We start from the raw sequence: 14,506 nt of genomic DNA, 5'->3' as shown, positions 1-14,506 counted from the left end.
GCCAAGTTTCTGAGCACATTTGATCTGACAGCTGGCTACTGGCAAATCAGACTAGCTGAGGAGTCAAAGGCCAAGACAGCATTCTCTACCCCTAGTGGGCATTATCAGTTTGTGGTAATGCCCTTTGGTTTGAAGAATGCACCTGCCACTTTTCAAAGGTTGGTGAACCAAGTCCTTACTGGGTTGGATGACTTTTGTGCAGCTTATCTGGATGATATTGCTGTCTTTAGCTCCACCTGGGAGGATCACCTGATCCACCTGAAGAAAGTTTTGGAGGCCCTGCAAAAGGCAGGCCTAACTATCAAGGCCACAAAGTGCCAGATAGGGCAGAGTAAGGTTGTATACCTGGGCCACCTAGTAGGTGGAGGCCAGGTTCAGCCACTGGAAAGCAAAATCCAGGCCATACAGGACTGGGCTCCTCCAGTTACCCAGACACAAGTCAGAGCCTTCTTGGGCCTGACTGGGTATTACAGAAAGTTTGTGAAAAACTATGGGTCTATAGTGACACCATTAAATGACTTGACATCCAAGAAGATGCCAAAAAAGGTTCAGTGGACAGTTAGCTGTCAGAAGGCATTTGAAGACCTGAAGAAGGCCATGTGCTCTGCACCTATCCTAAAGAGTCCTGACTACTCCAAACAGTTCATTGTTCAGACAGATGCTTCTGAGTTGGGGGTGGGAGCTGTACTCTCACAACTTAATCAAGATGGTCAAGACCAGCCAATTGCTTTCATTAGCAGGAGGCTAACCCCAAGAGAAAAACGTTGGTCAGCCATTGAGAGGGAGGCCTTTGCTGTGGTTTGGGCATTAAAGAAGTTGAGGTCCTACTTGTTTGGAACTCACTTCCTGGTGCAAACAGACCATAAGCCCCTCTTATGGCTTAATCAGATGAAGGGTGAAAATCCCAAACTGCTCAGGTGGTCCATTTCCCTACAGGGGATGGACTTTACAGTGGAGCACCGCCCAGGGACTGACCATGGTAATGCAGATGGTCTCTCCAGGTACTTCCACTTAGAACATGAAGACTTATCTGGTCAAGGTTAGTTTAATGTCCCTGCGTTTGGGGGGGGGTTGTGTAGGAGAGTAGGGTCTGCTATCCTATGGTCACCCCAAATTTTTGCTTTTTGCTTCACTGGTTTTCGACTACTGAGGCTGTGGGCCTGCTGATCAGACCCCCAGCCTGCTGTTCTCTCACTAAATTAATGACACATGTGCTATAGGCACATACCAATTGGAAATGGACTCCTTGTCAGCCCCTGTAGAATGCACTATAGGTGCACAGGGCACAGGAGCCACTAAGGCCTACCAGGGGCTGCAGCATATCTTTTGCCACCCCTGGCTGGTTCTTAAATTGACACAACTGGCTGATCACTCAGCTGGGGTAAGGTGGTGTACACACCCCTTGCTTAGATATAGTATACCTATGTCTAAACCTATATCTGGACACATGTAAACCTGTGAGCCACTCCTATAGACAGGCCTCACCAATCCTGGAGGCTGGGTGCATGGTTTTTATGTGAGATGGAGCTCTAGCATGAGCTGAGCCTGTCTGCAGCCGTCGGGAACAAATCCCTAAGCTGTTTCAGGATAATGCCATACCATATACTATTAAGTGCCTTATAATCCTCGCGGTTATTTAGCAACTCTGGTTTGGCTTTATCAAAACATGTCGTGTAAGGTGTCATACACTTTGGAATACCATCCCCTCGCCAGTTCTGGCGACGGGGATGGCATTCCACCCCTCTAGAGGGGTAAGACATGTTACTTCACTTTAATGCGGTTGATTTCTCCAAAGGCCTTAAGATCCACAAAATGGATGCCTCTGCCACAGACAAATGTCTGGACCCCTGGAGCTGACCGAAACCCAGTCAAGGGGGTCCTGGACAAAGGGTTTCCTGTCACAGGAGGGTGTCACCGCCCTCCAGACAGGAGATAGTGTATTGTAGCAGGGAGGTTTGAAAGAAACCAGACACTGCCTGGGGCGCACAAGGCTGCCCCTTGCATAATCCGGCCAAACCGGTTCTGGGGCACTCCAGCCCTCGTGCCAGGGCGGCCTGGATCAAAGGAAGGGGGTGTATCCACCCACTTCCTGGGTCCCACCCATAGGAGGGGACCTAGCAGGTAATCACGCCCACCAGATTCGAATAAGAGTGGGAGCAGTGCCAATGCACATCAGATTTCCTGGAAGAAACATTTGAAACGATATTCTGGACCCTTCGCCCTCCATCTCAACGTGGAAGCCCGAAGAATCTCCCTTGTGGTCAAGGAGTGACCACCCTGCAGCAGCAGGCACCATCCAGCCCTCGACGTCTACTTAGTTGCAGTTCCCGCCGGAACTCGAGCGACTGAGATCGACGAGATCAAGCCTGCCCAGCTTCTAACAGCCCGATCCACAGTCCCTGCAAAGCTGAGACCCGTGGAGGCGACCGGAAGCGTGGAGCACGCCATCTTGAAGTGACCACGAGACGCTGACCGTGCAGCCCACGAGTGACCCTCGAAGCTGTACACCGGGGTTTGAGAAGCCCCCACCCTGAGCTACTCCTGAGCCGAAGTTCAGCCCTCCACACTCGACGAGTGCTGCGTGGGGCCCTTTGGCACGATTTGGCTCAACGCGTTGGCCCGGTCACTTGCCAGCTGGCTTGTGGTCCCTGTGCCGACGAACTACAAAAGAAGACTCGTGATTCTGGTTGCTCCAGATCCACACCAGCTCCCCTGAAAGGGAGCCCCGACTCTGACCTTCCTGGTCCGAGTGAGACGCCATCTTCCAATCCCGCGTGGATTGCTCTTACCAAGGCTTGTTTGCTCCAAACCGGAAGCCGACTGCACCGACGGTGAGAGCCTGCGTGGGACAGATCGTGACCTGCTCCTGGACGTCGCAGATGCCCCAGAGCCCACGTGACAGCGAAGAGAAGCGCCTCGACGACCACCTGATTGCGCCCGACATTGCCTGGTTCCGTCCTGGTTCCACCCTGGTCACTGCTGAGTGACCCAGACTCTGTCCCCTCTGCTTTCAGGTACTCTACAACTTGAGTCCACCCTTGGACTCCACCGGACACTTTGTCTTCACCCTGCCTGCAGCCCTTTCAGCTTCAAGCACCAAGAGCCTGCGTGTCAAAACCCGACGCCACTTCGACCCTGTGCACCCACTTCCTGTGGGTGAGGTAACTTTGCTCCGCCGGTGTTCCCACACTGGTGCACACCTCTAGGGTCTGTGTGTTAAGTTTTGTTCCTCTAGGTTCAGCGGAAGTGTCCTTAAACTTTAACTATTTGACTTTTACGCACCATTGGTTAACATTGGTGCATGCGTGCGCTTTCCGCACATCTCCCGAATCCCGAGGGCCATTCCCGACTTCAGCATTGCTTGTCCTGACTGCGCCCAGCGATTCCCTAGGCCCTAGGCCTAACCACTGTTTGAGTGGCCTCTCTTATACCACTTGTTTAGTATATGGTTTGAGTGGCCCCCTGCCCTCATCCATAATTGTGCAACTTGTATGTTTAAACAGTGCTTTTGATTTAACGCTTGTGCCCCTTTATTCATAAAGAATACTGGGGATTGTTTTTAGTAATAAACACATATATTTTTATAATATATACTTGTGTGGTGTCCTTTCATTTGGTATTACAGGATTGTATGTGGTAAAACAGCTCGCTTAACACGACCTCTTAAGTTAAGCCTTTAGGCTGCTTAGTCCATGCTACCACTAGGATAGCTTGTCTAATAAGGTTGACTTACAACCAGACACCATAAGGGGATTGTTTGGTCAGGTAGTAGGTGGTTCCAGAATTGGAAACATCCCCTACCAGGCCAACTTCTCACATGCTGGTATTGATCTCCCGAGCTGAGACCCTAAGCCATGCAGGCCTTCTGAGGAGAATGCTGTTATTGATCTCCCGAGCTGAGACCCTAAGCCATACACGCCTTCTGAGGGGAATGTTGGAATTGATCTCCCGAGCTGAGACCCTAAGCCATACACGCCTTCTGAGGGGAATGCTGGTACTGATCTCCGGAGCTGAGATCCTAAGTCATGCATGCCTTCTAAGGAGAATTCTGGTATTGATCTCCCGAGCTGAGATCCTAAGCCATGCATGCCTTCTAAGGAGAATGCTGGTATTGATCTCCCGAGCTGAGACCCTAAGCCATGCACGCCTTCTGAGGAGAATGCTGGTATGGATCTCCCGAGCTGAGATCCTAAGCCGTGCATGCCTTCTATGGAGAATTCTGGTATTGATCTCCCGAGCTGAGACCCTAAGCCATGCACGCCTTCTGAGGAGAATGCTGGTATGGATCTCCCGAGCTGAGATCCTAAGCCGTGCATGCCTTCTATGGAGAATTCTGGTATTGATCTCCCGAGCTGAGACCCTAAGCCATGGATGCCTTCTAAGGAGAATGCTGGTATTGATCTCCTGAGCTGAGACCCTAAGCTATGCACGCCTTCTAAGGAGAATGCTGGAATTGATTTCTTGAGCTGAGATCCTAAACCATGCAGGCCTTCTATGGAGAATTCTGGTATTGATCTCCCGAGCTGAGACCCTAAGCCATCCACGCCTTCTGAGGAGAATGCTGGAATTGATTTCTCGAGCTGAGATCCTAAGCCATGCACGCCTTCTATGGAGAATTCTGGTATTGATCTCCCTAGCTGAGACCCTAAGCCATGCACGCCTTCTGAGGAGAATGCTGGAATTGATCTCCCTAGCTGAGACCCTAAGCCATGCACGCCTTCTAAGGAGAATGCTGGAATTGATCTCCCGAGCTGAGATCCTAAGCCATGCACGCCTTCTGAGGAGAATGCTGGTATTGATCTCCCGAGCTGAGACCCTAAGCCATGCACGCCTTCTGAGGAGAATGCTGGTATTGATCTCCCGAGCTGAGATCCTAAGCCATGCACACCTACTAAGGAGAATGCTGGTATTGATCTCCCGAGCGACCCTAAGCCATGCACGCTCCTGAGGAGAATGCTATTAGTGATCTCCAGAGCTGAGACCCTAAGCCATGCATGCCTTCTAAGGAGAATTCTGGTATTGATCTCCCGAGCTGAGACCCTAAGCCATGCACGCCTTCTGAGGAGAATGCTATTATTGATCTCCCGAGCTGAGACCCTAAGCCATGCACGCCTTCCAAGGAGAATGCTGGTTTTGATCTCCCGAGCTGAGATCATAAGCCATGCACGCCTTCTGAGGAGAATGCTGGTATTGATTTCTCTAGCTGAGATCCTAAGCCATGCACGCCTTCTAAGGAGAATTCTGGTATTGATCTCCCGAGCTGAGACCCTAAGGCATGCACGCCTTCTGAGGAGAATGCTGGAATTGATCTCCCGAGCTGAGAGCCTAAGCCATGCACGCCTTCTGATGAGAATGCTGGAATTGATCTCCTGAGCTGAGACCCCAAGCCATGCACGCCTTCTGAGGAGAATGCTGGTATTGATCTCCCGAGCTGAGACCCTAAGCCATGCACGCCTTCTAAGGAGAATGCTGGTATTGATCTCCCTAGCAGAGATCCTAAGCCATGCACGCCTTCGGAGGAGAATGCTGGTATTGATCTCCCTAGCTGCGGTGTCTGCTGCGTCTAAAGCACATCTCCTTGAGGAGTTAGAAATGAGTTTCCCCTCTTCAACTAACTGCTCTGCCTTAGTTTTGTGTTCGTCTGGGAGATATTGGAGCAGTTGCTCCATCTCATCCCAGTGTGCCCCGTCGTACCTAGCTAGTAGGCCCTGTGTGTTTCCGATGCGTAAATGGGTAGTGGATTGAACAGCTACTCATTTCCCTGAGGCATCTGTAAGTTTGGATTCTTTATCTGGAGGAGGTGCATCCCCACAAGTTTGTGAGTTAGCTCTTTTGCGAGCGTTGTAGAGTCAAGGGGTAATTGTCCCTTAATAAACGCAGGATCTGATGGTGAGGGTTTTATTTTTTATCTACCCTTGGAGTTTAAATACATGCTCTGACAGGGTCTTTAAAGATATCATCTGCATGCCTCATCATGCCTTCAAGCATAGGGAGTGTTTGGCTTGACCTGTGCGTAGTGTTTCAAATAGAAAGCCCTCCTCTAATGTCTCTTTATGTAATGGTACCCCAATGATACTCTGCTGCTCTGGCAATGAGCTGTTCATAAGCCATATTATCATCTGGTGGTGATGGCTTTGCTGGGTGAAGGTCTGGCTCATTGTCTACTGGAGGTCACTGGTGTAATCATTCCATGGGTCTGCAGGCAAATGAGTATCATCACCACCTTATCCACATCTGGATCTGGATGTGGAGATCCCTGAGGCGTTATGTGTAAGGGCTCTTCAATTATTAACTGTGGAGAAGAAGGTGGAGGAGAGGAGGGTTGTGGGGCAGGATAAACACGGATAGTAGCCATGTCCTTCTTCTTTAAGGGAATCTTATCAGCGGTGTCCTCTCCAGGATGCTTGTGTTTGGCTGGATTATGTCCAGTATCAGGATTAATTAAAATGTTCTTTTGTTTGGGATCCAAATTGGCCTTAAGAACATCTAAAACTGGTTCTGGAGGCTCGAGAACATTGTCCTCGGATTTCGGCTAGTCTTTAGAATGTTTCGGCTCAGAAGCGAGTTGGTGTTTCGAAGCGGAGGGTTTTGGCTCCAAACCAGATTTGTCCTGGAGCCTAATGATTTCGGATCCGAAGGTAATTTCTTCTGACTCGATGGAAGGCGTGACGGTTATAAAAGATTATCTATCGTACAAATGTGAGTATCAACTTTAATACACAACCATTGCATTGTAGTTTAAATTTAAATCTAGCACTAAGGAACAAATAGGGCCTTCCATAATATCCTATATGTGTATCACTTAAAATTTATATTTTGGACTTTTCACAGACACTTTATAATACTCTATCAACAACATATGCTGTGTCTTCGTCACCTGACCTGTTAGAACCCACCTGTTTAGTAAGTATTCAACTAAATATCAAGAAATTATAAAGAAAACAGATCAGGTCGTTGTCAAAAAGAACAAGCCTTGTTTCTACAGACCTTTGTGTTTCTATCATTCTAACTACTTTTCTCCTCTTTTTGATCAAAATGAAAAGTGAAATAAACATGAAAAATAGACTGTATTGATTACATGTCTTGCCTTGTTGGCTATCAATTGAGAGGTTTTGACCATATTACATGTTAATGAACTACAGGTTTTGCCAACTGTTTAGTTAAAAAGTATATTGACTGTAATTTGACCTGCTATGTGAGATATTAAATAAGTTCTTTACAAGTTTTTATTAAAAAATATCTATTGTATATTTTCTTTAGGCAATACGTGGCTACTCCTGAAGAAGGCGCTGGTCGCCGAAACGCGCGTCAATAGTATTTTTGGGCCACTTTTTATGCTTCATTTATAAATTTGTGATATTGCTTTTTATATATATTGATGTGATTTGGTCTGAATAGATTTTGGATACAAATCTTTTAATGCAATATGCACTTTTCATGCAATTATGTCAATAAAAAGCAGAACCTGATTTGTTTATGTGTTACCTCTCTCTCTTGTCATTGTACAGACAAGCCTTTATAAATTGCCTAGGTTGGTATTTTCCATATAGTGGAACGACACCTGACCAGGGCGGAGCGGACCGTGACAATAATGGCCTACACAGATGATGATGCGGAACGACACCTGACTAGGGCACACCTGACCAGGGCAGAGTGTACAGTGATAATACTGGCCACAACAGATGATGACGCAGAATGACACCTGACCAGGGCGGAGTGCATAGTAATAATACTGGCCATGGGGGAGGAGCCACGCTAGCAACCAAGAAGGCCGCGTAGGCTCCCGGCTCCGCCGACCTCGGCCTCCCACCGGAATATCTGTCAATTATCCTGTCTTTGAGCCCAGCCACAATGTGTATGAACCTGTCGTGAGATTAATGGTGCTATCCCGAGATCTCTACTTGCTCGGCTGACGAAGATATGTCGAGTGGAAGTTTGCGGCCTAGATCTGCCCGGAAGCCAGGGTCTCGAGTGCTGGCCCATCCGGGTTTCAGTTGAACAACATCGGCTTTGGTGGTGTAATTGGGTCCGGTCTACCGGTGTGGAAAGAGAAAACATTTTCTTTCGCTTTTTCGGATTGATGTGGACGACGGTTGGCTGCCTTGGTGAAGGTTGTTGGAGGGGTGACAACCTAACGCTAGCAGTTGTGGACGGGGGCCCTGCCCGGTGACCCGGTAACCGGCCCGCTGGTGTTCGCTGGGTTTGGTTCTCCGCCTGCGGTGGCAGCCCCAGGATACCATCGAAACAATACATAAGTCTCCCTCTGTAGTCGACCGTCTCCTATTTGCCCGTTCCCCTTTGAGAGATTGAGCCACTGGGGGAAGCGATCATGATCGACACCGATCGAAGAGTGACTGAACAGACTGCGAGTGACCCATCGCTGCGAACGGTGTTGGCGGCCATTGAGTCACTTCAGGTGTACGTCGAAGACCGCATTCAGACGACGATGGAGCGCTTGGTTGAGATGCTACGAATTGGACCGGACCCTACTCCACTACAAGAAACAGCGACAACCGAGACACCCAATATGGCCACTCTGATGAAGGAAGAAGACCCCCCATTGTGTGCACTTTCGTTCTACTACTTTGTCTTGCATTGAGTTCTATTATAGTTTCTTTGCACTCGGACTGTCTTGTGGAAGAGGTGGTTTATCAGGAGGGGACTCATGTGTCTGATCGGAAGGGGCAAGGATGAGATCGAAAGACTGGGTTTGACTCAAGCATCGATGGGCACGGGATTTGCTGAACTTATGCTATAGTAGTCGACCGTCTCCTATTTGCCCGTTCCCCTTTGAGAGATTGAGCCACTGGGGGAAGCGATCATGATCGACACCGATCGAAGAGTGACTGAACAGACTGCGAGTGACCCGTCGCTGCGAACGGTGTTGGCGGCCATTGAGTCACTTCAGGTGTACGTCGAAGACCGCATTCAGACGACGATGGAGCGCTTGGTTGAGATGCTACGAATTGGACCGGACCCTACTCCACTACAAGAAACAGCGACAACCGAGACACCCAATATGGCCACTCTGATGAAGGAAGAAGACCCCCCATTGTGTGCACTTTCGTTCTACTACTTTGTCTTGCATTGAGTTCTATTATAGTTTCTTTGCACTCGGACTGTCTTGTGGAAGAGGTGGTTTATCAGGAGGGGACTCGTGTGTCTGATCGGAAGGGGCAAGGATGAGATCGAAAGACTGGGTTTGACTCAAGCATCGATGGGCACTGGATTTGCTGAACTTATGCTATAGTAGGCTGGGCGGTGTTTGAAGATTCCCTCATTAAGACACATAATTGTTGTCCGATTGATTTCTAGACTTCAACTTGGGGGTACTTGGTTCCGGCAGGGGGGTGAGGGGGGGGGGGGGGGGAAAGGGGGGGGGGAAAGGGGGGGGGGGAAGGGGGGGGGCCCACCGGGAGCCTGTACGAACATGCCCTCCTCCACTTCTCTTCTCTACTTCGGTAGACTTTTTCTTTTAGAACCTAGTTAGTTGGGGCGACAGGCACGCTGCTATTGGGGGTTAGGCGATAGCCGTTTGCAGGGGTGCAGGGTGGGGGGATGGGTTTATTGTTTTCTTATTATTATCGCCCATATGGTTTTCTCTCTTTTTCATTTTTTTCCTCAGCCTTTCCTTTACTCGTAATACTGGCGAAATATCCTGACGTTGATCCATATTTCTAGTACCTGGTTGCCATGATTCTGATGTTGTTCTGATTTTATGGGTGGGAAGGTCTTGAGGATTCCCAACTAAACTGTTAACCGGTTATACTGAAGCAAATTTATTTTGTGCTTAATAGTGCGAGCCTCTCGAATATCTTTGCTGTTTCAAGACTATCCTGTTTTTTTGTACCAATTCACCCTGTCATTATTGGATGTATGTATGGCACCAGATACGACTGTTTATTTTTTGCTTTAAACAATAAACAGATTTATTAAAAAAAAAAAAAATAATACTGGCAACAACAGATTATGACGCAGAATAGCACCCGACCAGGGAGGAGCGGATAGGGACAATACTGGCCACAACAGATGATGACACAAAATGACACCCGGCCAGGGAGGAGTGTATAGTGACAATACTGGCACACAACAGATGATGACGCGGAACGACATATGACCAGGGCGGGGAGTATAGTAGTAATACTAGTCACAACAGGTGATGACGCAATGGCCTGCATCTTTAAGTGGAGTTGATGTAACATTTCATTATGATCTGACTTTCGGCATTCAAGAATTTCTGCACTATACACAAAATATACCACAAACTCCTAATATCCTACCCACTGAGGACTATAAGAGAGTCTTCTATACAGATGGCTCTGCACGTCCTGTGGTTGTTATGACACAGAGATACTCCGTGACATGTGCTGCATGCAGGGAAATTGTGAAAATGTCAAATTCAAACCACTGTAGACTTAAATTAAAACCTTTGGTGACCGCACTGCACAGCTCGCAGATATTCACGCCTAAATGCTCACATGACAGAAGGCTGATCCATCCATTACCACACTGATAGTGTCAGATTCATCCTTCCGTGCAATGGTACAATATTGATTTAGCACAATGGCATTTCAAAAGGTACAAGACATTCAAAAAGAAAACCCATTTAAAATAAGCAAGCGCAAGGTAAGCAGTTTTCTTTTTTTTAATTTTAATTTTCCCTCGTCGTCGGCTGTTGACTAACGCCACCTTTACTTCACGGGCAGCTCCAGTGCATAGATTCCTCATAGGGAAGTAAGATGAGTTGCAGCGCACAGACTCATAGTGTCCTAAGAAGCAGTGCAGTGCACAGATCCCTCACAGTGCAGTAGGATGCAGTGCACAGATCTCTCACAGTGCAGTAAGATTCAGTGCACAGAACCCTCATAATACAGTCAGATGCAATGCAGTGCACACATTCCTCACAGTCCAGTAAGATGCAATGCAGCGCACAGATCCCGGATAGGTCCCCGGATAGAAGAGCCCAGCTCAGCCCCCCAGGGCCCACGGAGAGAAGAGTCCAGCTCAGGTCCAGGGGCCCCGGATAGAAGAGCCCAGCTCAGCCCCCAGGGCCCCCGGATATAAGAGCCCAGCTCAGCCCCAGGGGCCCCCGGATAGAAGAGCCCAGCTCAGCCCCAGTGGCCCCCAGATAGAAGAACCAAGCTTAGCCTCAGGGGCCCCGGGATAAAATAGCCCAGCTCAGCCCTAGGGCCCCCAGATAGAAGAGCCCTGCTCAGCCCCAGGGGCCCCCAGATAGAAGAGCCCAGCTCAGCCCCAGGGGCCCCCAGATAGAACAGCACAGCGCAGCCCCAGGGCCCCCTGGATATAAGAGCCCAGCTCAGCCCCAGAGGCCCCTGGATAGAAGAGCCCAGCTCAGCCCCCAAGGGCCCCAGGATAGAAGAGCCCAGCTCAGCCCCAGGGACCCCTGATAGAAGAGCCCAGCTCAGCCCCAGGGGCCGCCCGGATAGAAGAGCCCAGCTCAGCCCCAGGGGCCCCCGGATAGAAGAGCCCAGCTCAGCCCCAGGGGCCCCGGATAGAAGAGCCCAGCTCCGTCCCAGGGCCTCCGGATAGAAGAGTCAGCTCAGCCCCAGGGGCCCCGAATAGAAGAGCCCAGCTGAGCTCCAGGGGCCCCGGATAGAAGAGCCCTGCTCAACCCCAGTGGCCCCCGGATAGAAGAGCCCAGCTCAGCCCCAGAGGCCCCCGGATAGAAGAGCCCAGCTCAACCCAAGGGCCCCCGGATAGAAGAGCCCAGCTCAGCCCCAGGGGACCCCGGATAGAAGAATCCAGCTCCGCCCCAGGGGCCCCCGGAAAGAAGAGCCCAGATCAGCCCCAGGGCCCCTGGATAGAAGAGCCCAGCTCAGCCCCAGGGGCCCCCGGATAGAAGAGCACAGCTCAGCCCCAGGGCCCCCAGATAGAAGAGCCCAGCTCAGCTCCAGGACCCCCGGATAGAAGAGCCCTGCTCAGCCCCAGGGCCCCCAGATAGAAGAGCCCAGCTCAGCTCCAGGACCCCCGGATAGAAGAGCCCAGCTCAGCCCCAGTGGCCCCCGGATAGAAGAATCCAGCTCCGCCCCAGGGGCCCCCGGAAAGAAGAGCCCAGATCAGCCCCAGGGCCCCTGGATAGAAGAGCCCAGCTCAGCCCCAGGGGCCCCCGGATAGAAGAGCACAGCTCAGCCTCAGGGCCCCCAGATAGAAGAGCCCAGCTCAGCTCCAGGACCCCCGGATAGAAGAGCCCTGCTCAGCCCCAGGGCCCCCAGATAGAAGAGCCCAGCTCAGCTCCAGGACCCCCGGATAGAAGAGCCCAGCTCAGCCCCAGTGGCCCCCGGATAGAAGAGCCCAGCTCAGCTCCAGGGCCCCCAGAAAGAAGAGCCCAGCTAAGCCCCAGAGGCCCCCAGATAGAAGAGCCTAATTCAGCCCCCAGAGCCCCCGGATAGAAGAGCCCAGCTCAGCCCCAGGGCCCCCAGATAGAAGAGCCCAGCTAAGCCCCAGAGGCCCCCAGATAGAAGAGCCTAATTCAGCCCCCCAGGGCCCCCGGATAGAAGAGCCCAGCTCAGCCCCAGGGGCCCCTGATAGAAGAGCCCAGCTCAGCACCCCAGGGGCCCCCGGATAGAAGAGCCCAGCTCAGCCCCAGGGCCCCCAGATAGAAGAGCCCAGCTAAGCCCCAGAGGCCCCAGATCGAAGAGCCCAGCTCAGCCCAGCTCCTGCAGAGATTCCCTCCAAGATTATTCAGTCTATTTCCGCAAACACAGCAGAAGGTGCGGACAATCTCCTACCTGAGCAAAGACCTGTGCAGACATGTCCAGGCTCTCTCCTCCTGGGGCTGGGGGGGCCGGGGCAGATCTGGGGTCTGAAGGGGGCAGGGGCAGAGCTGGGGTCTGAGGAAGGGCAGGGGCAGATCTGGGGTCTGAGGGGGGCAGATCTGGGGTCTGAGGGGGGGGGGGTCTGTGAGGGTCTGAAGATGAAGATAACTGCACAGACACACAGGGTCCTCCCTCCTCTGCAGAGGCAGGAAGTGATGTCAGCACCGTTGCTGGTGCTGTCTCTGCCGCCACTGACCCGGAAGAGGAAACCCTTGTTTCATCCTATATGCAGCTCAGTGGTTTCATCAGCAGGTGAGGAGCGCCCTCTGGTGGCCGCTGACGGAACCGCTGCCTCCAACAGGGAAACAAGCACTGGCGCCTGCAAAGACACAGATGTGGATGTTTTAAGACACTCACAGTCCATGACAGGCCTCACCCCTGCATGGTGTGCTCTTGAGGAGCATCATATTCAGCCCCTCATGCCAGGTCTGCTCCCCCCTCAGTGAAATACCAGCAATGTGTTCATTGTTTAAACTTCTGCAAAGGAACAGACATGACATTCAGGAGTGAATTGAAATGACAACTTGTATTTCATTCAATGTGTGCAATGTAGACACAGCTGCTGCAAAGAAGCTGAGCAGCGTTTCTAATGTTCCTGTTCCTGGGGGTGATTCTTTATGTTCAACAGGGCCGTAAATCCTCAAACCATAGCTGCCAAGGTTTCAGATTGCATGTGTGACATTTTCATAATTGCAGTGAAATTATGAGTGACATTTCAATGACTATGAGTGACACTGTCTTGCGGCGGGCAAAATCAAGTAATGAAGATTGGGGAAACAGATAAATATCAGAAATTACCCCTATTTGAGCAACAAGAAACTCTAACAAGTGCATCAACGCAGCAGAAATGGAAGGAAGGGCACTAACCGGAGACAGCAACATGACTGCAGCTCTCAGTGACAGAGACATTTTCCCCCTGAAATAAAAACAAACACATAAGTCCGTGGAAAAAGCAAAATATCAGAAATTACGCCCTTTAAAACAGTATTAGCTTTGGAAAGACGTTCAAGATTCTGCATAGCCCCTGAATTGCAAACTGACTAACCTACAGCCCCTTTCTAAGATGAATGTTACTGGAAGGGGGCCTGCTAGCAAAAGGCTTGTGTTTTAAAACTTCATGGGATATAAATTGCACACAGAAGATCAAGGTAATGAAGAAATCATTTTTAAAACCATTAAGTGTGAACTGTAACTCGTCATGTTTTCTTTTTAAGGGACCACTTCTCCCTTTTCCCGTCTTCATACTGCTTTTCAAAAAAGTTTTTTTTTGGCATTTATAAAAACAGAAGAGTTCAGGTCTTACAAGCAATATTCTGCTTAGGCGGTATGTGGAGAGCAGGGCACGTGCACACTCCAGTACGGATGACAGCGCTGGGTCAGGTGTAACATGAAAACAAAGTACAGAACTCCCATGATCGCTTTTAGGTGACCTCGAGACGCCACAATGTACTAAAGAAACAGCCCATGGAAAATAAAATGCAATCGTTTTGACAAAAACACAGTCATGTAGCTAAGATCCGGAGTACGTGCAAAACAAGAGGGGTTCGATATTAAATACACTCGTATCACTGCTAAACAATTCCCAAGCAGGCCTCTGCAACAGGGTATGAAATAATTGCATAACATTATGATGTGAATGCAGAGCCCGCACACTGCCCAGATGAACAGAA

At 50.3% G+C, this 14,506-nt stretch overlaps 1 long non-coding RNA gene across 2 annotated transcripts in view; it reads right to left on the bottom strand.

The window, feature by feature from the left end:
• Positions 1 to 12,878, bottom strand: part of LOC144806565 (uncharacterized) — a 337,938-nt gene extending 325,060 nt beyond the window's left edge. For both annotated transcript variants that reach the window (XR_013605835.1, XR_013605836.1), the window contains exon 1: positions 12,750 to 12,878. This is a non-coding gene — a long non-coding RNA (uncharacterized LOC144806565). The remainder of the gene's footprint in view (positions 1 to 12,749) is intronic.
• Between the last annotated feature and the right edge of the window lie 1,628 nt (positions 12,879 to 14,506).

The sequence above is a fragment of the Lissotriton helveticus genome (assembly GCF_964261635.1).
Source record: "Lissotriton helveticus chromosome 1_1 unlocalized genomic scaffold, aLisHel1.1 SUPER_1_unloc_87, whole genome shotgun sequence".
Taxonomy (NCBI): domain Eukaryota; kingdom Metazoa; phylum Chordata; class Amphibia; order Caudata; family Salamandridae; genus Lissotriton; species Lissotriton helveticus.
Note: the sequence above shows the minus strand (reverse complement) of the source record. Positions and strands in the feature narration are given on the sequence as shown.